General features: G+C 39.5%; 1 long non-coding RNA gene and 1 pseudogene across 2 annotated transcripts in view; one reads left to right on the forward strand and one right to left on the reverse strand.

Moving 5' to 3' along the window:
• LOC308498376 overlaps positions 1–8,328 on the forward strand; it is a 68,017-nt gene extending 59,689 nt beyond the window's left edge. Inside the window, exons 2-3 of the long non-coding RNA XR_013993463.1 lie at positions 3,816–3,968; positions 7,060–8,328. This is a non-coding gene — a long non-coding RNA (uncharacterized lncRNA). The remainder of the gene's footprint in view (positions 1–3,815; positions 3,969–7,059) is intronic.
• A 13,012-nt stretch (positions 8,329–21,340) lies between these two features.
• LOC308497634 (dynein axonemal assembly factor 10-like) lies at positions 21,341–22,468 on the reverse strand (annotated as a pseudogene). Its single transcript has one exon. The product of its transcript is annotated as a dynein axonemal assembly factor 10-like (transcript).
• Positions 22,469–26,613: the final 4,145 nt, after the last annotated feature.

Below are 26,613 nucleotides of genomic sequence, written 5' to 3' on the forward strand. Positions count from 1 at the left end.
AGTGGCAGCTGCAGGGTTTCAGCACGGGCTGCAGGTGCCTGGGTATCACTGTGGGCTCCCAACTCAAGAAGAAAGACTGTACCTCTGGGTTGGGGACTGAGAAACCAAGAGGGATGTTGCTTTTTGTCATCAAAACAAGCAGTTAATGTCCTCTTTAATTCTTGGCATGTGTCCATTAATTTCATTAATTGATTCATTCTTCCATCTGTACTAAGTTCTAAAATGTGCAGTGAAGTAGACACAAAGAACAGCGTGCGACACTGTCTCAGCCTTTAAGGATTTTATTATCTAGAGAAGGAAGAAGCATGACAGTCAAGGCAGTATTGATTAATTCTCCAAATGAGAAAAACTTCTAACTTCGGAAGTAGGGATTCCGAGAAGAGAGGGAGCACTAGAGGTTATGATAGCTGGGGAGTGCATCGTGGCAGTAAATGACTCAAACCTCCCAGGGAATTGCAGTCGATGGTGAAATGCTCTCTGAGATGTGCGGCTCCTAGATAGCCGTAGCCTAAGGACTTTTCTCCAGCTGTTGGCTTCTCTTCTAGGGTCAGAAGACAAAGGAAAACAAAAGAGAATCTTCCACTGCCCTGTTTATTGATCTGTAATAGATTCCTTTTCCTTCTCAATATTACTGTTCATTCATTCATTGTTCATCATTCATTGACATGTTCATTCATTTATTCATTCAAGAAACATACAAACCATGTCTAGCACTGGGGTTCTAGAGAAAAATCCACAAAAATTTCTGAGTTTTCACAACAGCTTGACACTGAACTATAATTTCATAGAACAGAGACAAGCTACAATCAGTCACTTTTGCCTCCATCTTCAGTTACTTCATTTGTTGATTCTTTATGGTTCTAGATATCTGTCCATGTGGCTCTCCTACTTTTCTCTGCTCCCTCAAGAACACTTCAGATAGAGAGGTAGCCCCAAGTGTCCTGCAGCATTTCTCACAATCCTTTCATACTCTTGTCCCTGGGGGTAACTGGGCCAGTTCCCAGGGCTTTGGTTTGGTGGGGATGGTCAGAGAGAACACTTTATTGATCACATGAAACAGACAGTCTAAAAACAAACCAAGAAAAGACCCTTTGATTTAGTCTGGGTTAAAAGTAAAATAGACTTTAGTTTGCAGTGGTGTTTGATATGATTTGTGGGAAAAAAAAACCCTATTATGTCAAGTTTTCAAAAGTCTGTGCTGCTAAGGAAAAGATATTTACGTCTCATGACCATGGAGTTCAGTGAAAAGAGGCTGTTAAGAGACCAGACAGTTGGGGGGGAAGGTTTTATGTAATTTAAATTTACACAGATTGGCCTCTTCTTATGCTTACAGACAAGGAACAAGAAGCTTCCATATCAACTCCCCAGGATATAACTTTCAACAGCAAAGCATTTGATCACAAAGCTCAAAAAAGTATTGTATTATTCATTTCCTCCTCAGCTTGCTCTGCACCAGTTCTCTCATGGGCTCCTCTGAAGTGGTACTCACCGTTGTAGGAATTCCCACAACCACAGGGGACCAGGAGAGGTTGGAGATTTCCAACCTGGCAAGGAAGGGAGGTGACAAAGTTGGCTGAGACCCCCAGATTTCTCAGCTTCAACTACTCCCCAGGGTCTCAGTGGAGGACTTGCCCCACCGATTATAGGCTCTGTTGGTTTTGGGAACAAGTCTTAAGAATTGACATGAATGTTTGTGAGGCAAAAAGAGGCCCTAGAACTAAAACCACAGAGCAAGGTATCATCAGGTAAAGCTGGGATGAGGGCGAAACAACTGAGTGTAGGAAGTGCAGTGGACTTCCGGTTGGGAGACAGGTTTAAGCCCTGTCCAATGGATAAAGACCATCTATGGAGCTAATCAGTGCCGTTTATTCACTTTTCTTCTGGCCGCTGGCTATAGTCATTCAGCTAAATTTGATTTTTCCTTGTGGGGGGATCACAGAGAGGTTCCCTCCTAGGCTCCAAGGCCTCTGGGTTCACCCTGGCTGACAATAGAATTTAGTTACTTGGCCAGTGCACCTAGATTCCTTTGTGGTGGTGGTGTTTGTAGTTTGGTTTTGTTGTTATAAGATATGGGAGGTAATGATTCAGTGAGAGGGAGGTATCTTTTTTGTAAGAAATCTCCTTTGATACCATGGCATCACAATTATGATACTGGTGATTTAGCCCTCAGTTGAGTGTGGTTCTTTATTGGGCAGTAGACTCATCCATTAAATAGAAAGGAACCCTGACCTCTTGAAGCTTCTGAATCAACAAGATGTTTCTTATATGTAAGACAGATAGACATAAGGACTAAGGTTATCCTTAGTCCTTATCCTTATCCTTATATCCTAAGACATAAGACATAAGGATAACCAAAAGGTTATCCCTTCCAAGTACCGTGTTTCCCTGAAAATAAGACCCAGCCAGACAACCAGCTCTAATGCGTCTTTTGGAGCAAAAATTAGTATAGGACCTGGTATTAAATTATACTATATTATATTATATTACATTATATTATATTATACCCGGTCTTATATTAAAATAAGACCGAGTCTTATATTAATTTTTGCTCCAAAAGATGCATTAGAGCTGATTGTCTGGCTAGGTCTTATTTTCGGGGAAACAGGGTAACCATATCATTGACATTGTGAACAGACAGTAGCAGACAGGTGAGCAAGGAATTAAACATGGGAGTGACATGCATGTCCCCAATTTGGAGCTAACAATGGCTCAGCAATAGGTCTACTGAGGGTCATTGGCTGGCACCATCAGCCTACTCCTCGCTCTGATGTATATGAATGAAGAAAAGAGGGAGAGATTCTTCAATAGAGAATTGCTGAACAAAAATTTTACAATGCCTTTTCTTTCCCATATTCCAGTTTTATAAATGAGGAAACAGACTCACATTGCTTAGGTAGCTTGGCCAAGGTCATGCACCTTGTAAGTAGTGGAGAAAGAGTCAATATTACATCTTTCTGCTCTCTCTGTCATATAGACTGAATTAAAAACTAAATCTGACCTGTGCTAATGTTCTCATCTGACACAGGCAGCAAGGGAGATAGCCCTCTGTCCTGATAGTAATCTCAGAGGTTAAACATATCCTCAAACTAATTTCCACTAATAGAATATGATGCATTCATTGACCCAAAATGATCTTGAATCGATTTACATTTTGGGACCACCTTTTACTGTTACCATTTTCGTAAATTAAACATACATTATGTAAAGTCAGGTCTTCATTTATTGGTATGTTGATTTTAACCCAAACTTCTTACTCTGACATTCCGGCAATACTGGGGCATTAATAGTTGATAAAGTTTGCAGAAGCTACTTCTCCAAGTAACAAATTTGCATTTTTAATCTGCACTTTCAATGGCTGACCTCCAAAATGTGACTAATGGATAATGATTTCAGATCTCACAGCACATTGGTAGGGATATAATTCTTTTAGTGGAGGAATTTTATGTGTCTCCAATTCTACCATGTAAGTGACTAACTACAGGTAAAGCCAACCCTGAGCTAAAATGTGGAATTCTGGAAAATGCAAATCATGGTCACTTTTTGCTGTTAGAGAAAACATCAAACTGGAACAGCAGTGCTGTCCCTCTGGCATTTCCCCGAACGACAGAGGAGGAGCACCTTCCCCCTCTTCTCGGGTGGGTGGTGCTCACCCTGTGCTGCAGGTCCTGTGGATGTCACTGCCATCAGAGCTCAGAAATGCAAAGCAGGATCATCCCTTGGAGGAGAACTCCCTTCCATGTAAGAAGTTCTTACAGAATTAATCCTCAAAAACCTTCCTTGGGCTTTACAAGATTGTTGCCTGGTGTATATTTCAGAAGGAGCCAGAGGCCTCAGATGGAGCCCTAGATGTACCAGAAGAAATGAAGTTCCCAAATACATCAAGGTGCCCCTCTGAGTGACAGCACTTACTTCAGGCCCAGTCGCTAAGTACGCCCAACGCTCCATAAGATCACAGCAGATCCAGGAAGGTGAGTGGAAGAGAATGTGCCTTTGGGTGGATTCTAAGTGGAACTGTGACATACACCACTGGGAATGAAGTGGAAGATATCATAAACTCATATGCGGAGGGAGTGTTCCTTTTTGGGACACTCTTCACAATTGGAAAGAATGGTAGCTAACAAAAGGCAGTCTTAAGCAAGACCTGTAATGATGAGAAAGTAGAAATTTGGAAGAGATCTTTGCTGCCATTGTTTGCCTGGCTCCCTCCCCACTCTCTCTGATCATCTTGCATATGGAGAAAATTGACTGGGGCCCTCAGGGAGCTGTGGGCACCTCTGGGCTGAACTAGGGCCTGACATGTTGGAAGTCACTTATTTGGACCTTGCTCTCTGGAGGTCAAATGTAAAAACAAATTCTCACAGTGTCGGGGCGGCTGATGGCTCAGTTGGTTAGAGCGCAACAACAAAGTTAACAACAAGGTTAACAACAAGGTTGCTGGTTCGATTCCCTCGTGGGCCAGTGAATTGCGCCCTCCACAACTAGATTGAAAACAACAGCTTGAGCTTGGAGCTGAGCCCCCGGTGGGTGACCGGTTTGCTCAGTGGTTGGAGTGCAGTGCTCATAACACCACGTCGCTGGTTGGAGTCCCACATGGGCCAGTGAGCTGTGCCCTCCACAACTAGATTGAAAACAACAACTTGACTTGGAGCTGAGCTATGCTCCCCACAACTAGACTGAAAAAACAACAACTTGACATCCTGGAAAAACAAACTATTCCCCAATATTCCCCAATAATTAAAAAAAAAATTCTCACAGTGTCCCATGCTAGTGCTTTACAAATTTATTTCCATTTGATATCCACTTTGGCTAGGCAAATACCCCCCTGGGCCTCTACCTCTTCAGTTCTTTCTTGCTATTGTAAGTTAAGCTCTTTGGAATGAATAAAGTATTCCAAAGGTATTGCTTTGGCTCAAACACTAATGAGCGCTCACTTTATCATAGTGTAAATATTAAAGTTATAAGAGACAGCTCAGGGACCAACTAATTATATTAAAGGTCCAAAGTGCATACAGAGTATCCAAAATTCTAAACTGAGGAGTTATGTCCTTACTCAGTTCTGATACTCCATTGTTCCCTAAACCCAAAGTCTGCAGTGCCTTCAGGGGCCAACCAGGAGGGAGCTCCTTATGGACTTATAGATGTTTGACCTAGAAAACTTAGTCTTTTAGTCCACCACACTTACTGAGACCAGCAAGTGCCAAGATCTCTTCATTAGCTTGGGAGAATCACACAAGTTTTCTGCCTGCCAGTTGGGTCTTTTCACTCTCCCTCTTGCAGGGAAAGGACAGTGAGTTTTTGATTCTCTGAGCAGGGGGTATTTTTACAGCTTTTAGGATGATTTTATTTCCCAAAGAGCATCTTTGTTATTTCTTCTTGTTCTTCCTGCTTTTAGGGAGTATACAGTATTTACCTGTCAGCAGAGTTGTTGCAGTGGATGTTCGCTCATAGAAACATCTGGAAATTATTCCATTTGGTCCTGAAATTATTGGTAAAGCAATTCTTCTGCTCTATGGGTCATTTTGTATTTTTTTATTTTTTAGGAGGGCAGAAACCCAAGATGAATGTTTATGGCTCTATGTCCTGCTTATCTTTGAACTCCCTCATTCCAATGCTCATGAGCTGGCAGAGTGCTTGGTATAAATAGGCACTCAGAATGATTGAATTCAATTGTTTTTTGAGGACAGTGGCCAAACACGATTCTGTGGTCAATTTAGATTGCTCCTTCTGTCCCTCTGTGTTAGGCATCCTCTCTGCCTGGTCTTTTGTTTAGAAACAAAGCATTATTTCCATTTTGAATAACAATGGTTCTCCAAATAGACTATGTTTGTAGCTTGAATTGTTGAACAAATTAATAAAGAGCTTTACTTAAAATTTAAACAGATAAATTCAGGAAAAAAAATACCAAACTCCAAAATAAATGCAGTTCTAATTTACAAAGTAGGCAGTAGACTTTAGAAGCTTCTTACTCCGAGGTGGCATATATGAATGTGTGGTCTAGTGAGATTTGGACAAATTTATTTATGTTAGACAAGGAATATTTATGTTAGACTAGGAATATTTAAGGGAAACTAGGAATGTTTTAAGGGTATATAACCTTAGTATTTAAAAAGTACTTTTATTTGATGATCTTTCTCATTATATGGGCTCATTGAAGGTAAAATTGTGAGTTACATATAATTATAAAGAAGAAGAAGGCATCGCTTGTGATCTCACTCCCCAGGGACAATAACAGTTATTTTATTATATTTCTTCTTAGTCTTTAGTCTTAAGTATGTTTTTTTACATTGTTGACACCATATTGTGTATTAAATTTTGTCCATTTACAGCAGAGTAAGATTTTTTTTCCCTATGTGATTTAAAAATTCTTCAAAATCTAATTTTTGATAGTGGCACAGTATTCTGCTGGGTAGATATTGAATTTGCTTAAGGATGTATTCCTGTAATATTGGGTTTTTAAGTTATTGCTAATTATTTGAAGTATGAATAACATTAATGGACATCTTTGCTTATAAAAATATGCTCAGATAACTCTTTTGAAGATAGATTACCAGTTATTGGGCCAAGAGGCATTACCACTTTAAAAGGTCTTGATATCTAATACCAAATCATCTACTTTATATTGTGTCAGTTTGTAATCATACCAGCAATAAATGTAAATGCCCTTAATGTGCCCAATTTCACCAGCATTGAGTTGTGATGTTTAATTAAAATTTATATAATTTGATATGAAAGTTGTTTACATTTGCATTTTTTAATTTTAAGGGTGGTTCGATTTTTTTTCAAATATTCATTAGCAATTTATATATAATTTTTGTATTTCATTTTTAGTATATATCCATCAGGCTAGTGTTTTCCTTATTCATTTACACAAACTATTTATATATTAAGCATATTAACATTTGACTGTTACACAACGCATATACTTTAAAGTAATTTGTTATTGTTGTTTTAATTAAATCATTTTTGGATAGTCAGAAATCTTTTAACTTTATGCATCTATACCTGATAATGTTGCTTACTGCCTTAACACCTAGAAATTTCCTTTCTATCTTGTTTCAGGTGGAAGGGACAACATTTGGGTATGAGAGGAATACCTTATGCTGGGAAGAAGACTTGGTCAGGGCTTGGATTAGAGGTTGACTGTAGTAGCTGCTTTAATAGCAGGTCTCTCCTTGCTGCTCACCTCCTGCAGGAACTCCTCCTGGGTGCAACATATGATACCACTTTTCTCAGTGTGATAAGGCTTTTCACAGGGTTGAGAAGCTAGAGAGACTGTAGGCTGATAGTGAGAGACTGAAAGTTTGTCTAATTAAGTTAATGGAGAAAAGGAGGAGATACAATGCCCCCACTTCCACAAGAAAAATGATTTGAGTTTTCCAACTTGCTCTAGCATTATATCCCTAAGGACATAATAATCCATAGGAGGATTGTGTTTTTCCCTGTCCACAGGATGGAGATGCTAAAACTATGAATACATGTAAAATCCAGTTGCCAGAGAAGTGTCTTTGTTGGGAGGTGGGGTCTTCATGGTGGTTTGTTAGAGCTTAGGGGAAATCCTCTTTTAAGCCATTTAACTTCCCATGTTCTCAGCAAGATATTTTATTATCAATAATTTAGATTCCAAAGAATCATTTATAATGAGATACTTTTCTAGGGAATTAAAAATTATAATTTGGTAACAACTAATTTTAATGATAAGGTTATCATTATGCTGTTTAGAAATTAATAGGGTAATAAACTATGGCTTAAACACATTAAGAGTTTAGATTGTTTAAATTTCTGATTGATGAATTTAAAAAGCAAAAGTTATGAGTTATATGTTAGTGACAAAGACAGTATATCACATTTTATTAAGTTTTGTCCTATTTTTGAATAGTATTCGTTTTACAAAGTTATTACTTTTAAGATTTTTCCAAGACCTGTATGGGAGTTATAATAGCAACAGAGATTATATTCAAATTGGTTTAAAAAATTATTTGTACTTCATAATTATCATACTTTGAAAGTGTGTATCTATAGATTTTTTTTTATGGGACTTCATGTTTTTCTGAGAATTAAAAACGTGTTTTCTTTCTTTTTTTTAAAATTTATTTATTGGGGTGACAATTGTTAATGAAATTACATAATTTCAGGTGTACAATTCTGTATTACATCAACTATAAATCCCATTGTGTGTTCACCACCCAGAGTCAGTTCTCCTTCCATCACCATATATTTGATCCCCCTTACCCTCATCTCCCTCCCCCCACCCCCTTACCCTCTGGTAACCACTAAACTATTGTCTGTGTCTATGAGTTTTTGTTTCTCATTTGTTTGTCTTGTTTTTGGTTTATATACCACATATCAGTGAAATCATAGGGTTCTCTGCTTTTTCTGTCTGACTTCTTTCGCTTAGCATTATACTCTCAAGATCCATCCATGTTGTCACAAATGTTCCTATATCATCTTTCCTTAATGCCGAATAGTATTCCATTGTGTATATATACCACAACTTCTTTATCCATTCGTCTATTGAAGGACATTTTGGTTGTTTCCATGTTTTGGCCACCGTAAACACAGCTGCAATGAACATTGGAGTACACGTGTCTCTATAGAGAAATGCTTTCAAATTTTTTGGGTAGATACCCAGGAGAGCGATTGCTGGGTTGTATGGTAATTCTATTCGTAATTTCTTGAGGAACCTCCACACTGCCTTCCATAGCGGCTGCACCAGTCTGCATTCCCACCAACAGTGTATGAGGGTTCCTTTTTCTCCACAGCCTCTCCAACACTTGTTGCTATTTGTCTTGTTGATGATAGCCATTCTGACTGGTGTGAGGTGATATCTCATTGTGGTTTTTATTTGCATTTCTCTGATGATTAGTGATGTTGAGCGTTTTTTTCATATGTCTATTTGCCATTTGTAAGTCCTCTTTGGAGAAATGTCTCTTCAGGTCCTCTGCCCATTTTTCAATTGGGTTGTTTGTTTTTTTTGTTGAGTTTCATGAGTTCCTTGTATATTTTGGATATTAGACCCTTATCGGAGGAACTGTTTGCAAAAATCTTCTCCCATTCAGTCGGTTGCCTCTTTATTTTGTCGATGGTTTCTTTTGCTGTGCAGAAACTTTTAAGTTAAAAACGTGTTTTCAATAGAATGATAATCTAAACCATGCAGTTGAACAGCATAAATTATGTTAAATGTAAGTCGTGTGATTTGAAAACCAATAATATATATTGTCAGCAAAATTTGTAGTATTGTGGTTCACACCAAATTTAAGATTCGCAAAATTTCAGTTGAACTACAAGAATTGTAAATTGTTTTTACTCCTGCCACATGGTGGCGCCACTTTGGCTTGTAACGGAAGTAACCGGACCTTTTTTTAAAGTGTGCTGTAATCAACCTTTTGCTTTATGAGAATTTCTGTAAGAGATCCGTTATTTATGCTATTATTTTAAAAAATCACTTAAAATAATTTAAAATTGTTTTATGTCTTCTTATATTAGTATTCATTAAGAGTTGGTACCAAAGCTCATGCTGAGAAATGTGCAACCAAATACATAACTTTTAAACAGATGTTAGCTGTAATTCAGTGCCACGAAGCCAAACGATTGCCTTGATATGCTTTATCATTAACTTAAAGATGAGAAATTGCTAAATACTATAGATAATGCTAAGAAAATAAAGAGCAGCATTTAAACAGAAATATGCAATTCCCAATTTTTTTCCTATGGGAAAATCAGCCTTGAATTATGCAAAATTGTAAGGAATATATATTTCTTATAAAATGCAACGACTCGTGGTTGACTTCTTTTAGTGCTGATCTTATAAGCAAATACTGCCACAAGACTCTCATGCCCTCCTTTGTGTTTTTTAGTAATATTAGCACTAAATAAAGGTCAAATGATGTCAGATATGTGAGTAAAAAAGCAATTAGGAGAAAATGGAATCGTCGCAAGTTGGATGCTATAAGAATGTAAAACAGTGTATGATCAGTATGGTACTCACCATTCACATGGCTGTACTGTGTAGAGCTTATTGTTTGAACACACTATTTAGTTACAGTTGATTAGCAATAGGTATCGTAGTTACGTAATAAATAATGTTTCATTACAAATTTTCCTTCAATATTGTTGGTGCATGTTAAATTGATTGGCCCATCAAATGAATGGATTAACAATTCAATATGAATGTAGTTTTGAATAAAGGAAAAATAATGGAAATCATGCACAAAATCAGAAGAATCAAGTTGATAAGTAGAATCTCACACCACTTATGTGTTTTTCATCTATTCAATTAAAAATGGATTTATTTATTATATTAAATTAAAAGCATTAAATTTGTATTGGTTTTTTAAGTTTTGTGCATGTTTAACTTACATTATATTAAAAGTAATATAGTTAGCTAACACTGGGGTCTGTGAAAATTATTTGTCCTTTAAAGGAGATGTATCTGATTCAAGCTGAAAAACATTGCTGTGGTGCTGGGAACTCTGATAATTTTTGAAATTATCTGATAGGCTCCCCACCCTCCCATTCTCTGTCTCTACCTCTGTGGCCAGAGTTACTGGCCAGGAATATGGCTGGAGCCCACATCATAGAATTTAGGTGCAGGAGGCAGGTTCTGGGGAGCTCTGTGTAACTACTGCACTGAGGTAGGTGGCTTAGGGTTTGAGCTGAGAATCATGATGTACACGGAGAACATGAGCTGCATCAGGGACACCTCTCTCTCTCTCTCTCTCTCTCTCTGTCTCTCTCACCAGGTCCTGCCTGAACCACTGAAAAGCACACACCATCTGTGTAAAACAGTTCAGAATGAAGTTTTCTACATTTTAGAATTGATGAGGACTGAGGACTCTGTTCACTTTCCTTCTGGTGTTCACCCCCATTTCGGAAGACCAAGTCTGATACAAGAAATGAAGCTTTTTTATAGTGTTACTTTTGGTTTCACTGTCTCCAAAAAGGCTCCCAGTAGATTCAGACTGACATTCTCATCTTTGAGAAGAACGTTTCCTGTGTGCCCTGACAGCTGTCTCCAGGAATCTCTCAAATCACAGGTCAGCGGCAGTCACAAGATCACCAGTTAGCCCCCAGAAGCTTCTCTCCATGCTTTCTGCCCATATTTGCTGCTTCTGAGATCTGGGATAAGGACAAGTGCTTTAGGAGTGCTGGATCTTGCTGGTCAACTTTGTTAAGTGGACAGCTACGCTTTCCAGGTGTAGTTGTGCAGTTGTGCATTAGAGTTGACCAAAAGATGAAATCCCACGAGATTTGGAAGGCAGAAGCGAAGCAGTAACAATTCTGCTTAGAAGGTCACCATGGTCAGGTGCAATGATAGCTGCAGAGGTACCGGCAGGTCCCACATTGTGCTTGCTCTCTTCCATTCTATGCCCAGCTAATCTTTCTGACTCTTGGCCTTGCTGACCAACAGTGACCCCAGGCCCATCACCAGACAATTGGCTGTTGATCCACAGAAGTGAAAGCTACACAGAGGTAGTGACTTCCCATACACCTCTCAATGAGCTCCTCTTCACAGTTCCAGTGTGATGGTGAAAGTGCTTAGGTTCTTGGATTTTCCTTCAAGTCCCAACTCATCCTTCTGTGCTACTGCAGGTTAATGACCCTTTTCAGATCCTCTGACTTTCTCCCAGACCTTCACTTCTCCAGCTCCTTCTGCATTTGTAAAATCTAATTCCTATGAGTCCATAGTGTTTAATATGGACTCTGTATCATTTTGTATCATTCACAGTGGTTTTGCTAACCTGGCTGATCTCTTAAGTGATACAATGATTGGTCCTGGAACTGACTAAGAGGAATAGAGCCTTAAGGATGGAAAGTTGGTGTTGATTCTCTGATTGACAAGGCATTAGTGACCCCATTGCCAATGTCAAATGGAACTCTAGCAGTCTCTGATATCAGGTGCCTATAGAAGGAAAGGTGTTGGGTTATCAGGTAGCTGTTGCCATTGAACAATTTAGAGGAAATAAAGAGTATAAGCACTGTGGGTTCCCCAAGTATCAGAGGGAAGTTGGAGAAAGAAAATAATGAACACAGAGTAGCACATTCTCAGCCCAAGGTCCAGGCAAGGAACTGGAAAATTTCTGTGACTGTCCTGAAATAAATCCTTATTTCTCGTAGCTGCAGGGTCTGATATTTCTGAAAACCCAACCCAAAGACTTGTCCTGTATTCTGGTACCAATTTAATCCAAAATCTCTTATGGTTAAAATTAGGGCATTGATTGTAGCAGAGTTAGGATCCTGAAAATTGAGATGGCAACACATGGGCAGATTCTGATGAAACTGAGGCCCTTGAGATTCTTAGTCTCCATTGCCAGCAGCAGTCAACTTTCCTCCCCTATCTGAAGAATTTAGTCCTTCCTTGCATGAAGAACCTGTGATGACCTATCCTGTGGGCAAATACTGAGACTCCTCAACACACACTCCCAATACCTTTCATTGGTTCCATATCTCCAATCAGACTCAAGTCCTGGAAGATTCCATGGGAACAGGTACAAAATAATGAGGTATCATACATGCCTAGAGAACTGCAAGATTTTTCTAATTTATATTTAGTGGCCAAAGTTTGTGGTGTAAAGTTCTCTTCTTTCCTTTCTCCAAAAGACCTGCAGCCATTTACCAATGTAATAGCACATTGGGAAAGGGAAAATAACCAGACTTTGGGGGCACTTTCTGGACACTGGCTCTGAAATGATGCTAAGTCTTGGAAACCCAATATGCCACTCTTGTCTACTTCTCAGAGTAGGGGTTTATTGAGGCTGAATGATTAATGGTATTTTGGTTCAGGTCCATCTCACAATGTAGCTGGTTGGGCTCTGAGCTCACTCTATGGTTATTTCCCAAGTTCTAAAATGCCTAATTGAGACACTCTGCAAATGGCAGAGTCACTATATTGGCTATTTGATCTGTGGAGTGGGGACAGCTCCTCTATGTTCCAAAATAATAAATCCAAAATAATTCTGCATTCTTGGAGAAACTGTCAAGATTAGTGCCTCCACAAAGGACTTAAGAGATGCAGGACTGTTCATTTCCAGCACATCTGCATTCACCTCATCTACTTGGCCTGAGCAGAAGAAGACAGATGGATCTTGAAGAATGACGAAGGTTATTGTAAACTTAATCAGATGGTGAATACAATCGCAGCTGCTGTTCCAGATGTGGTTTCATTGCTGGAGTAAATCAACAAATCCCTTGACTTTTGATCTGGGTATTGATATGGAAAATCATTTTTCTCTATATACTTGTTAGCAGAAACTACATACCTGAAACTTTTTTTTTTTTCCCAATCTGGAAGAGCCAGAAATTTACCTTCATTTTTTCACCTCAGAGATATATCAATTCTCCAACTCCATCTTATTTTATTCCACAGAGAATTTATTTCTTCTCCATTCCACAGGACGTCACATGGCGCTACTCCCTGATGGCAGGGGAGCATAAAATAACAACTACTTTAGACACTTTGGTAGGAAACATATATTCCAAAAGGTGGGAAATAAATTCCAGAAAAATGTAGGGGTTTATTCCTTCAGTGTATTTTCTTGGGTTTCCTTTCCATGGTCTGGGACAAGTTGAGATATCTTTTCCAAGATGAAGGTCAAGTTGCTACATTTGATCTCTTCTACCATTAAGAAAGTACGTTGCACTGGATTTTGGTGGCAACATATACCTATTTGTGTGTGCAGTTATAGCCTATGACTACTCACTGAGTAATCTGAAAGGCTTCCAAGTTTGAATAAGGCCTAGAAAAAGGGAGAGTTCTGCAGTGGGTCCAGGTTGCTATGCAAGCTTCTCTACCACTTTGCTCACATGACACAGCCAGTTCAATGGTTTTTTAATGTGTCTATTAAGCTGGCAGGCCTCTTGGATGACTGACAGAGTAGATCTTTAGGATCTAGGAGTAAATTCATTCCATACTCAGCAGATAACTATTTTCCTTTTGAGAAACAGCTCTTGGCTTTTTACTGGGTCTTAGTGAGACTAAATATTTGAGCATGGACCACCAAGTTACCATGTGACCTGAAATACCTATCATGAAGTGGGTGTTCCCTGACCCACAAAACCGTAAAGTTGGGCATGCATAGGAGTGAGAGTGGTATATATAAGATCAGGCTTAAGCATTTCTTGAAAGCACATATAAATGACATTAGTAAGTGGCTCAGATTACCATGGCTCCTGATTCTGCTACACTGCCTCATCTTTTTCAACCAACGATGGAGTGCTGAGGTTACTAGTGCTAGTCCATTCTTGCAGGATGAAGGACTTTTCTAACGGGCAACTTTGGCATGCATACTCCCCAAGGCCCAGTGGAAACTTTCCTAGAACTGTGCTGCAGACTGCACTCTTTGAGCCCAACGCTCCTTATATGCTTCTCTCTTTTTACAGGTGTCAGATCTGCACCACAGTACCAAGGCCCTCCCTGCCAATTCTAGATCCTGTCCCATCTTATCTAATCCCGTCTTAGCATATGTTATTTTGGAGGAATCAAACTGACACAGTTGGTATAAAGACTTTTTAGAGAAAACAGATGGGTCTTGGAACTGACTTACCATCCTGTAAGCAAAGTGGACCTCATCCCTAGTGATATTTGGAGCATCGATAATCTGTAGCCCAAGGTGGAGGCCTAATTGCTGAAGATTTCACTGATGGTTGTGGTGGTGGAGATGACTGGGTGGAAGCGAATTCCATTGCAGGTGCAATGATTTAGGCATTTGAAAGATATGGGGTGAATATGCCTACAAGGAGAAAAGTTCACTGGTTATTGTTAAATTGTGTTAAAACCCTAAGAAGAGATAATAAGAAACAGATCAAGAAGGCCTCTTTGATGGCTTTTTATGAACCCTTATCACCAACCCTTAGAGGAAAGGCAGACACAGTGGAGGAGAAGACAGGATTTGATAGCTAGAGTCTCAGAATTCCAGACTTTTTTTTTTTTGGCAATATCTTTTCTGTTTTTAATTATTTTTATTTTTTTCAATTATAATTGACATTTAATATTCTTTTATTCTAGTTTTAGGTGTACAGCATGTTCCCTCTCAATTCTCAATCACCATATGTGAGTGTGGGACCAGCCTATTTCACATCTCTGCCTCTCCCTACTGGTCTCGATGTGGTCTCTTCTTTATATCCTTAGTTATAGGAGTTTCATTCAGCTAGTCTTCAGATGGTTCTCCAAGTTAATTATTCTGGGAGGAAGTGAGCACAACACTTATGTACTCCACTATCTTGACTGGAACCTTCCAGATGGATTTTAAATGCTCAATCAAGGAAGAGCATTTATGCTATGACAACAAGACCCTGGTTGGGAAAATCTGAAACTCTGAAACATGGATGGTGGTATCTGGATGGATATCCCTATGGATTTTTGCTATGAACCCACAACTTGCAGAGATGGTCCACCATAGTAAGAACTATCATTTTCCCTGGGCGGGAAGATGCTATAAGGCAACCAGTATCCCCTTAGGCACTCACCCTGCCAAACTTTAAGCTGATAACTAGGGTTAAATTCTAGCATAACCATTATGAGTTAGGCTTTTTTGGACCTGCTAAGTCATAAAATTGAATGGGCCCAGCACAAGTCCATTGTAAAATGTAAATAATGCATCTAGAATTGAGCCCAACCTGGACAAGAGTTCATAAGTAACTTGCATGAACAGGTAGCGCAGACCCTCCAGGGCATGCATCAAAATTGTACGGATGTCTCTCCCACATCTTTTGTCTATGGTCATATTTGGGAAGGACATGTGACTAGCTGAAGGAGGAAGAAAAAGCCTGAGCTTAATTTATAGATAGATTTGCTTGGTATGTGTGTCCAAGCCAAAAATGTACAGCAAGTATGTTATAGCAATATTCAAGAGTGGCCTTTAAAGACAATAGAGAGAGAAAGTCTTCTCAATGTGTGGAGCTGTGAGCAGTGTACTAGTAATCCATATTTTGCGTGGAAAGAATGTGGCCCGTGGTATGTATGTGTGTGTGTGTGTGTGTGTGTGTGTGTGTGTGTGTGTGTGTATATTATTATTTTTCTTCTTTTTTTTTCTGGGTAGTGACCAGTGACTGGCTATTCAGAAGCCTGGAAAGAAAAGAGTTGAAAGATTAAAGTCGAGGATGTCTGGGATATGGATGGGCCTTTGGGAGTAGACACTGAAGATTTTTAAATCATATCTTAACACCCACCAGAAAGCATCCACCATGGAAGTGGCACAAAATAAGTAATAAAATGATACCACACTGAATAACCAAGTAGAGAAAAATGACTTCACCAATTGATGTTAGCTAGCCTTCCTTATCAGCCCACTGGAACTATTATGATGAGCATATGAATAGAGTCTCTATGACATGAATGGCTATGGAGGCCATGCATGGGCCCAATAGTATGGACTCTTACTTACTAAGGCTGATATTGCAACTGCCATCTCTTAGTTTCCAACCTCCCAACAACAGATATCAATGCTGAATTATGATATGGCACTATTCCTCAAGTACATCACCAACTACTTGAAGGCAAACAAACTACACAGGCCCATTCCATCTTGGAATAGTCAATGGTTCATTATTACAGGGAAAGATACCCATTCCAGATATGGGTTTGATTTTCTGCCTTCAGAGCCTCAGGCAGCATTACTGTCTATGGCCTTATGGAAAGCTTTGTCCACAAACACAGAATCCCACACAACATGGCATCTAACCAGGGGACTCATTTCATAGCAAAGGAGGAGCAGGAGTGGGTCCATGACTGTGGTTGAATTAGATACCACACTGTTTTGAACCAGCCACTTCATAAAGTGCTGGAATGGCCTATGAAAGCTGAAATGACAACCAGAGGCAATACTTTACAAAGATGGGGTGCTACCTTTTCAGATGAAATATATGCATTAAATTAGGGACTGTAGCTCTCTGTCCCCAGTAGGAAGAATACATGGGTCTGGGAAACAAAATATGGAAACAGGAGTGGCCCCACTTACAGTCACTCCCAATGATCAATGAGGGATTTTGTGTTTCGTGTTCCCACAACTTTGGATTCTGAAGGATTGGATCATGGTTCCCCAAATAGATGCTCTCTTGCGAGGGGACACAGCAAAAGTCCCATAAAACTACAAGTTACATCTGCTGTGTAACAAGCCTATCAAAATTTAGGCACTATAAAGCAGCACCTTATTATCGTCTCTTAAGCTTTTGTGGGTAGAGTGGGCTTAGCTGTGTGGTTCCTGCTCAGGGTCTCTCATGTTTGCAGTCAGATGTTGGCTGGACTGATGCCATCTGAAAGCTCAGTTGGGCATGACATCCTCTATGGCTTCTTCGTTCACAGGGTGGAGCTTGAATAAGGTGGCTGGGACAGCTGAGGACTGGCTAGGCATCTCTCTCCCCATCTGGCTTACCTGGGCTTCCTCCCAGCATGGTAGTATCAGAGTGGTAGAATAATGTACATGGTGGCTGCCTTCCCCAAAGCAAGTATTCCAAGAGAGCAAGGGAGAGACTACAAAGCTGCTTCTGATAGAGCCTCAGATGTCACATAACTTCATTTTCACCACATTCGACCGAGTCCAGTCAAGTCATAGAGCCAGTCCAGGCTCAACGGAAGGGAAACACATAAGAGTCTGAATACTGAGAGGCACAGTTCCTTGGAAGGCCATCTTTAGAGACCAGGTGTCGCACTAGTCTTGGCTACTTCTTGAATAGAGAGATACATTAGTAACCATTCTCTTTACCAATAAATACTATGGATAACCCATAGTATGTGCAGAGCCTTAATGTAAGTAGGAGAAACATATAAGGCATTGTGCCTATCCTCAAAGTTTGTACATTCTACTGTGAAGTATATTAACGCTGAAACTATGAGCAGGCTGGGAATCCCAGAAATGAGAATTAATGTACTGGTATTGATGGACAATTGTGTATTATAGCTCTCTGAGGTGAAACAAATAGGTTGACAATAGGCTTCTGTACACAGTTTTATCAACAATAAAATGATGGAATACTTCCCTAGCTCAAAATTTTCACAACCCAGTGATCCTTAATCTGGTGACCAACTCATTTCTTATAAGAGCTGCCTACCTCAAAGAGCTGTTTATGAAGATACATTGAAGTAAGTATCAGAAAGGACCTCTTAAACTATAAACAGTGATACAAAGGTAAGAGACAACTTTTAACTTAAAAAAATTTTTATTAAATTTATTGAGATGACATTGCTTAGTAAAATTATATAGGTTTCAAGTGTACATTTCTATAATATATATCTATATATTGCATTATGTATTCACTACCCAGAGTCAGTTCTTCTTTAAAAAAGCTCATGATAAATGTGACATAAATATTTGTTGAATAAATGAATTGGAGGATAAAACACATTCTTGAAACAAACTTAATATATGGCTCGATAACTGTTGCTCCTTTTCAAGTTATAATATTATTGCTTACTCAGCCTTATTATACCTGACAATTCTTGGAGTTTTGTGTCTTAACTCATTTTTTTTTTTTTGTCCAAGATTTATGGCTTGATGAGAATAAAAGCAGATGAAGGGGAAATGAAACTCAGAGAGAGAGTGTCATGTCTAGGTGATAAATAACGTCATTTATTTATTTATACATATGTCAGATCTTTATTGCAATTGTTGAATAATTCATACAAAGTTCTGGGCTTCTTGAATCTTTTATTCTGGTAGATAAACAAGAAATTCACCAACAATTGTGTAATATAATGTCTGCTAATGATGATTGCTGTAAAAAAATGTGAGACAGGGTAAGGGGAAGGAGGGATGGGTTGGGTGAGCACTATTTTACATAGGATTGAAGTAAAGACCATTCTGATGAGGTGGCATTTGAGCAGTGACGTGAATGATATGATGAAGAGAGCCATCGGGGACATGAATATGCAAGTACAAAGACCCAGGTGTGGAAGCCTGCTTGGGTCATTCAAAGAACATCTAGACTATTTAGGGGGTAAGTGTGACCACAATAGAATGAGAAAGAGAAAGTAAGATAGGAAATATTCAGTAAACTTGAGAGTCTTTTCTTGTCGTGTTATGCTGGGGATATCAAGGTGAATGAGACATAATCTTTGCCCTCAAGAATTAGAATATTTGAGAGGAAGCAGGCCTTTAATATAAAGAGATAATTGTTATTCTGGAGGTGTATGCAAAGTTCAAAGGGAGCCAGAGGAGAGAGAGAGACCTTAAATTTGCCTGGAAGATCAAGGAAGGCTTCAGAAGGAGATGTCAGGAGACCCTGAGGGGGAAAGGAGGGGTTGGTGATAAAGTTGGAAACTCCAAGCAAAGGGAGGGGTACAGGGAAGATTGGAGGCAAGAAAGGTGATAACTCATGATATTCCCCATATTTAGTAGTTTTGGTATTTCTAGAAAGTCAATGTTGACGCAAGATGTGCTAGGAGATGAGGTTGGATTGATGGCTAAAGGCACATCATATGTGGGCTTGCGTCATGTGAAGTCTGAGAAATTTTGGGAAGTGAATTGAAATTACTAAATTTGTTTTTTACATACAGCCATTAGGCAAGGCGGTGACATTAGCTAAGACAGAAATACAGCAGTAGAAGATCTTGGAGTAGGAGAGATGAAGAGATGATGGGTTTTAGGCTTGTACAGTTTACATTGCCCAAGGGTCATCTGACCAAAAGGAAGGTGGATATACACATAGGTCTGGAACAAAATCAAGGTTAGAGGCATATTCACTAGCCTGTAGGTATTAGTTGCAATCATAGTGTGGAGATAAGTAGAGTAAAGTTGGAGCCAGAAAAACAGCAGCATTTAAAGCAGGAAGGAGAGTTGACTCTATAAGAATCACAGTTGTATCACTGACCACATAGTGTTCTAATATTCATTTACAAGCCTAATTTCCCAAGTACACTGTGAACTCCTTGAAGGAAATAATTATAACTCATCCTTTTTATGCTGTATTCCTAGCAACTGTCCCAGTACGTTGCACATGAGCTACTTAATATATGTATATTCAAATGAAGAAATAAATAATTCATTAATGAAAGGACTCTACATTTCTACTTGGTGCTTCCATCATTTAGTGTGACATTTCATAGCAATAGTTCTTTGCATCTTTTCATTTTTATTTTACAAGGAACACATATTTGTCAAATAGAAATTAGAAAAAAAAAAGCTAAAAATATTGCCCTGAATTCCACTACCAGGAATAACTATTGTTAATATTTCATGTCTATCTTTTTAGACTACTGCTATCAATAGAAATACAACGTGAGCCACATACATAATTTAATTTTTTAGTAGCTACATTAAAAGAAAATACAAAGAAATATATAAAATTAATTGTCATAATTCACTTAATCCAATGAACCCAAAATATTGTTTCAACATTCAGTCAAAATGAAAAATATTAATGAGATCGTTTACATTCTTTCCTTCATACTAAGTCTTTGAAACCTGGTATATATTTTACACTTACAGCACGTCTCCATTTGGATTAGCCACAATCCAAGTGCTCAATAGCCATGTGTAGGTGGTAGCTATGTCTTGGACAGCACAGCTCAAGACTGTTTTTAATGTATATATAATGATATAGCTATACATAAAATTAAAATTCTCTCTCCATAAAAGTCAGGTCATATGAAATCTACAGTTTTATAGTCTTTTTTTCAAAAACAGAAATTTATTCATAAAATATATTAAAAAGTTTGACAAAAAATAAGGCTACAAAATCCCCATAATCTCAACATCACTTACCCTACATAGTCAACAACCGCAAGTCTCACTAATTCAACTGTTGTTTAAGTAAAAAAGAAGTCTTTGTAAGTCATAGTATTTCATTTTACAAGTTACACTGCTAAAAACAGTTACCCAAATCTAGTCTGACTATGCCACTTTGGTATTTTATAAAGTAAAATCCTGTATTGAAACTTAGTGACACTGAAATCTCACAAAGTGTTATTTATGAAGCTTACTTTTCACAGTTGTTTTACCAAGGCAAATTTTAAACCAGAACAGCGATTCCTACCACAACCCTGTAAACACTAAAATGCAACACAAGTGTTATTATAAAATATGGGTTGAGGATGTGGAACAAATGTAACATATGTTTAAATACAGACAGGTATCAATTTTTTCTTAGAAATGGAGGGAAAGGGGCAGAGCTGGCTCTGGAGACAGAGGTGCCCCGACGTGCAGCAGCAAACCAGGGACGGGCCAGGTGACCGGAACACACTGCTTGCTGGGCATTTCACACCCAGAGAGAGGCTAGCCTGGAAGTTTACATTGCGGGCCTTTTTTCATCAGGCAAATCCAACTTTGTTGAAGGACGGTCCGAGGAGGCACAACACATTTTAAATTCTATGAGTGTTCTGCTGGAAGGTCTCAAGTCCAAAGTCTTCAGATCAAATTTTACAGAGTTTTGCAATAATCAGCACTCTTACCATTTGATCAAATGAACTACAGATGCAGAGACCCCTTTTATCTGGACTCCAGTCCAGACTGGAAATGGGCTGGGAGGACAACGTCACGTTCTGCAGAAGGCTGACTGACCCCGCAACTGCCATCTCCACTCCCTCGGAATTTTTCTTTGACTGCTGAGTAGGGTATTGTACTTCCAGAGGTGAAGGCCGCCAGCACCCCCGCTGTCAGAGCTCTCGGTTCTGGTGGCAGGTGTCCGACCTGCCACACAGTAGATTTATGAGCCTTTTCAGAAACAGAAGCAAAATCTTTGGTTGGATGCTGTGTTCTCATGTCAAAAACATGAAGCTTTCCTTCCAGAGACGTAGCTACTAACTTATTCATACTTATCGTCAAACTCTAAGCTACATTCCCCATTTTTGATGTTGGTCTCCCACCGCAATGACATATTTCTGAGATCAAACAGTTTGATATCCCCGTTGTCATAGCCAGCACAAACAACACGTTCCTCTTGATTATAAGCATTGCCAAAAGCCACTGTCCAAGTCTCGCTTGTTTTCTCCTTATACAGTTTCCATATTAGCAACAGGATCTGTTGCTTTCTGCCTTGGGTCCCACACCTTCGCAATTCCATTTCGGCTGCCAGTCACAATTTCACGTGCTCCTTCCCCAATTCCTAGTCCACCTACACCATCTATAGTATTTATAATTTCTTTATGGCCCTTTACAGAATACACTGGGATCTCTGGAGCTTCCAAATTCCATATATGAAGGTTTCCAGCAAAATCTCCAGTAGCTAAATATCTCTGCTGCAAAGATGTTGCATCAAATGTTCCACATTTAATGGGTTTGGCCTTTTCAATCTCCCGAAGCAGCTTTAGGTCTCCGTGCTGGATCTCGTACAGCTGAATGACGCCGGTACCCTGTGCGAAGTTGCCCATGGTCACAAATTTGGCAATGCAGGACACCCACTTACAGTCAAATACCGTGTAGTTGAGGCCCCTCTGGATATGGGCGATGATCTGATGCAGAGACATAGTGCAGCCGACTTCGCCTCCTCCGACTGACACACTCAGACCCTGACAAAACACTAACCTGGAAACCAGACTCCATACAGTAATCCAGTTTTATAGTTTTAAAATAAACTTCATTTTAGAATACTTTTGGATTTACAAAATGTTGTGAATATGGTGCACATAGTTTCTATATACTCTACATTCAGTTCTCCTTCTGATTAACATTTTATAATGAGACATTTGCCACAATTATAAACCAATATCGATACATTGTTATTAACTAAAGTTCATACTTTATTAGTTTTACTTAGATTTTACCTAATGTCTTTTTTCTGTTTCAGGATCCCACCTAGGATACCACATTACATTTGGTCATCATGTCCTCTTAGGCGCCACTTGGCTTGACAATTTCTTAGACTTCTTATTTTTGATGACCTTGACAGTGTTGAGGAGTACTAGTGAGGTATTTTGTAGAATGTCCCTCAGTTGGGATTTCTCTGATGATTTCTTTATGATTTAACTGGGGTTATGGGTTTGGGGATGGAAAGCCATGGAAGTAAAGTGCCATTTCTCATCATATCATATCAAGGGGACATGCTATCAACATGACTTATCTCTGCTGATGTTGACCATGAACTCCTGGCTGAGGCAGTGTTTGTCAGATTTCTCCATAGTAAAGTTATTTTTTCACCTTTTCCATACTGTCCTCTTTGAGAAGAAGTCACTATGTGGAGCCCACACGTAAGGAGTGCGGCGTTATGCTCCATTTCTTTGAGTGTAGAGTGTCTACATAAATTATTTAGAATTCTTTACCATGGGATATTTGTTTATTCTCCCTCATTTATTTGATCAATAATTTATTTATATCAGTGATTCTTGGATATTTACTTTATACTTTGGGTTATTACTCAAGGCTGATTTATTTATTTATTTATCAAATTGTTCTAGTTTTGACCACAGGGAGCTTTTTCAGTTGGCTTTTTTGTCTCTTTGACAAACCCCAATCTTTTTTTTTTTTTAAAGAAGGACATAGCTCACAGTGGCTCATGTGGGGATCGAACTGGCAACCTTGCCAGTTACACCACGCTCTAACCTACTGAGCTAACCGGCCACCCCGATACTCATCTTTTTTTTGATAGCTGTTGCTGTAAGGTGCTTTAGGCTTATCTTGCATATTCCCTGCCCCAACCCTAGGGGCAGCCATTTCACCATGGAGTTCTGTTTCTTTTTATTGAAAAATGGTATTAGAAACTGAGGAAAGAATGAAGATAGGGAATATATAGAATAGAGTCACTTTAACCAAGCTCCTAAAATTATTAACATTATGATGGTTGAGGCTTGAGAAAAAAAGACTATTCCTGTTCTAACTAGCCTGAGAAATTAGACTTTTGAACTTTCCAGTCCTGTGTCAATGCCTAGATATACATTTGGACATACACCAGACCTCCAGATAACCCTCTGAAGGACTCACATATTCAGACAACCTGACGTCTATTATCCAGACCACCAGACGTGACCAGACCTTCTGGCACCCATTCTCTAGACCACCTGGCATCCATCATCCAGACTGCCTGATATCTGACAAACATCCTGAAACAATTCTAAGACTAAGAATAGAGGACTAGTTATTCTCAAAAATGCACTTTTTACTACAAGAACTCTTCACTTTCTTCTTTGGAGTACTTCTGGGTTTTGCCTAGCTATGTTTCCAGTTTGCAAACTCTAAGACCCTTGAATTAACATTTATCATTTATTTCTAGCCAAAGCCTCCAGATTCTTTTTGAATTCACTCAACAAAACTAAGATATGGGATCTAGGCATGCTCATTGGTACTAAATATCCTCAAAAACATCCAAGGAGAGATGGGAAATAGCTTTTGAAAGTTGGTGAATTTCAAAAGGAAGAAATGAGAGGAAATATATTGCAAGAGAAGCAAATGGCAGGAGCAAAATTTTGTAGATGGGAAAGCACAGTCTCATAGGGAATCCAGAAGTTTGAAGCAGGCAAGATTCTTTGGAGCGACACTTTAGGGAGATTAATCTGGCAGCACTAAGCCAGGTGAACTAGAGGAGGAAGAATCTGAAAGGGGAGGGAATAGTTAAATATCCAGTGTAATTGTGCCCGCCTCCTTACCACACTGGGTGAAGTGGAGAACAGAGCTGCATAACCTCTCTAATTTGAACAGTTGGAGGACTTGTATCCTTTCTGAACTTCAGCAAGCCAAAAAAAAAAAAAGTAATTTTAAAGTATTTTGTTTGGTTGGTTTGTTTTACCCAATGCTATTATTTTCTTTTTGTTAAAGAAATTTATTTTGTTGGGTATTATTAGGGAACAGTGTGTTTCTCCAGGGCCCATCAGCTCCAAGTCATTGTCCCTCAATCTAGTTGTGGAGGGCGCAGCTCAGCTCCACGTCCAGTTGCTGTATTCGATCTTTAGTTGCAGGGGGAGCAGGCCACCATCCCATGCGGGAATCGAACCGGCAACCCTGCTGTTCAGAGCTCGCGCTCTAACCAACTGAGCCATCCGGCAGCCCCCAATGTTATTTTTATTAGTGTTTTAGTTAGGTTTCTTTTGATTACAACTGATAGAAAACCCAACTCAAAATAGCTTAAGTGAAAAAGGAAAAATTAATTGTGTTGCCTTGTTGGTGTCCCACCTGTATCCCCTTTGTGCTTATGACTTCAGTGCATGCTGCTGACACATGCTGCAGCATCCTCCTGCCAGCACTTGAGTTTCTTTGCCTATGGGCTTTCTCTGACTGCTAAGTGCTAGGGAATTTACACTCCCATCCCAGGAGCTGTCCTAGACCAATGACAGAAAGGATTTGGGGTATCAGTACCCTAGCTTCTTTGGTCCTCAGGTGGTATAAGTTGAGGCAAGTGTTTCACACGGTTCCCAGGGATTCCCTGGAAGATTAAACTCCAGGTGCCCACAGGGCAGCTGGCTTGATAACACACACCCTTTAGTGGATGGCTTCCCTTCCTGCCACTCTCCCTCGTGCCCATGTCATGCATCCAAGGATCACATTCCAGTTAAATCACTTGCCTTTGAATCCTTGTCAGCTTCTGGAGGAACCCAAGCTAAGGTAACTGATGGGTACAACTGAAAATCCCAGGCAAATCTCTAATCACTGCAGAGTCCAGGGCCTCACATGATGTTATGGGAACTCAGTTTCATGCTCTCTTTTCAGGATCATGCTCTTCCTTAGTGGCACAAAGAGGGCTGCTAGCAGCTTTCGCTTCACATCCTAGCCTCTTATATCCCCATAGCATTTCCATGCAAAGGTTTGGGATGTGGGCTTGGGTCATGTACCCATCCTTGAACGAATCATTTAAGTCAGAGAGATGAACTATGTTAATTGGCCAGGGGGCCCAAGGCAGGATCAGCCTCATTCAAACCCAGACATGGGGTAGGAGGAGGTGAGGCTTAATTATCCAGGGAAAATCAAGGTGTTGTCACCAGAAAAGGGGGATGGATGCTGGACAGGCAGAAAACACAGAGGCACACCTCTGTCAGCTATGCTATTGTCCTTAGGCACCAGATTCAGAGATGAAAATGCTCTTGAGGCCAGGATCTTGTAACCACGACTTTTTCTTTGATACTAAATGTGGAAAGATTGCTCCTAGAACAGTCATTAGCTTCCTGTCTATACCCACCAGTGGCCCCCACCATACTTTGTGTCTACCCTCTTCCTGTCTAGTAGGCTGTTTCTTATGCGCCCAGAGCAGGTGGCCTGCCTTGTGTGGAGTCCTGGGGTTTTTGTAAGGTGCTCCCTGTCACTACCCTCACCATGGAATCTAGGCCAGCACACAAATAGACAGCTGAGTCTCTAGGTGATAAATTGTTAACATGTCAGTATTTTTTAATGCAAATATGTATACTTTAAAGGAATTAGGATCATATTGAAAATCTTTTTTCTGTTTAACACTTTGAGATGGTGAGCTTTAGGGTTTTGTCTTCTTTCCGAAACACCACAGAATACCGTCCTTTCCTTGAGTTCTTGTGTTGAGAATGCAGATGAATCATGTAAATCATCTCACCACTGGGAGGCTGTCGATACATCACATAATAATTATAACTGCTTGTGAAACTGTAGTCCAAGGTCACAGATTCCCCCTTTTGTTTATACACTGTATTTGTAGATTGATGGATCTTGATATTGCTGGAACCTGTAGAAGAGAAGAAAAAACTGACTTATCCGCTGACATTGCTCACAAGAAAGCTGTCACAAATAGCCAGGT

This window comes from Rhinolophus hipposideros, assembly GCF_964194185.1.
Source record: "Rhinolophus hipposideros genome assembly, chromosome: 5".
Lineage (NCBI taxonomy): Eukaryota > Metazoa > Chordata > Mammalia > Chiroptera > Rhinolophidae > Rhinolophus > Rhinolophus hipposideros.